Below are 1558 nucleotides of genomic sequence, written 5' to 3'. Positions count from 1 at the left end.
TCTATCGTACAACATCGATCGGTAGCAGAAATGAAAACGTTTTAATGTAATAATTCAATGGATAGTGCTGCCACAAGTTTAGAACTGCATATACTAATTTACACTTGTTCTAGTAACTGTGTTGCTCTCCAAGAAATATATTCCACTGACATCCATTCCCAAAAATTTTTAGGCTGTTATGAATTGTGTCTGAATGATTGAAAAAAACCTGGGTCCACTTGACGTGACAATTCATTGGCTATTCAGTGTTTTCGGTACAATATTCGTTTTATAAAAGCATAGCAGTGCGCCTGGAGAACAACTTTACACTTCTTTAGGAACAAATTTCATTGATTTCGCTTCATATTCGCTGTTTCAAAGCAAAATTGTTGTGAAACTATGATAGTTTGCATTGCGGCCGGTGGTTTATGGTCATGAAATTATTCCACAAATCGAACCCGGCTGGTGACAGTGCAGTGGCGAATCATGGCCGGGTCAGCGCGCGTGATCCAATGTGGTCTCGCGGTGACATCTCTCTGCCCAGTGAATCGACAGTGCGATCCTGTGGTAATAGCGGCACACTATGTGGCCAGCCAGCACTTTCTCGCGTCACTACCATCAAATGGCTGTTGCTGGAGTCCCTCGACTGCCTGTTAACGTCCAGCAGATGGCGAGGGGTTCTGTTGGTGATGTCAGTTCAGTTTCTCGTCTTGAAATACGATATACAAGTGGGGTATTCAACACTACTCTCGTACAAAATATCATGCTTTCCCGTCATATGTATTTTCCATGGTCTGATGGCTATCATTCGACTTGTTAACCAGAGTGTTTCATTTTCAGATGTTGTCGCTGCATACATGCAGCACTTGAGAATGATGATTTATAGCAGTACTCTGGTGACTGACTATGTGTTCCCCTGTGGCTTAACCACCTTATGTTTCTTTCAGTCACATGGCCACCATCAACCGCACACAAACAAATATTTGTGCTGTCCTTCACAAGTATACTACCTGAAACTATTTTTTGTGGCTTTACAGACGCACACAAGTGCCCACCATCAAGAGGACGACTGTGCATCTCTTGATTTTTCAGTTTCTATGTAGAACATAGCCAACGGTCTTGTCGCAGTGGTAACACCGGTTCCCGTCAGATCGCCGAAGTTAAGCGCTGTCGGACTAGGCTAGCAAATGGATGGGTGACCATCCGGTCTACCGAGCGCTGTTGGCAAGCGGGGTGCACTCAGCCCTTCTGAGGCAAACGGAGGAGCTACGTGATTGAGGAGTAGCGGCTCCGGTCTCGTAAACTGACATACGGCCGGGAGAGCGGTGTGCTGACCACATGCCCCTTCATATCCGCATCCAGTGACGCCTGTGGGCTGAGGATGACACGGCGGCCTGTCGGTACCTTTGGAGCCTTCATGGCCTGTTCGGGAGGAGTTATGTGGAGCATATGTGTTGGTTGGTTTCACCTCATGCGATTTTTGAATCCTGCCATTTGGGCTAAAGTATAAGTGCACTTCCCGCATTTTTCATGTTTCTCGTTATTTTAACTCGGGTCATGCGGGCAGTAGCTGCCGTGT

General features: G+C 46.3%; 1 pseudogene; it reads left to right on the top strand.

Moving 5' to 3' along the window:
- Positions 1 to 1088: 1088 nt before the first annotated feature.
- On the top strand, positions 1089 to 1206 carry LOC124778601 (annotated as a pseudogene).
- The last annotated feature ends 352 nt before the right edge of the window (positions 1207 to 1558 follow it).

The sequence above is a fragment of the Schistocerca piceifrons genome, chromosome 2 (assembly GCF_021461385.2).
Source record: "Schistocerca piceifrons isolate TAMUIC-IGC-003096 chromosome 2, iqSchPice1.1, whole genome shotgun sequence".
NCBI lineage: Eukaryota > Metazoa > Arthropoda > Insecta > Orthoptera > Acrididae > Schistocerca > Schistocerca piceifrons.
This window is presented reverse-complemented; position numbering and strand designations above follow the sequence as displayed.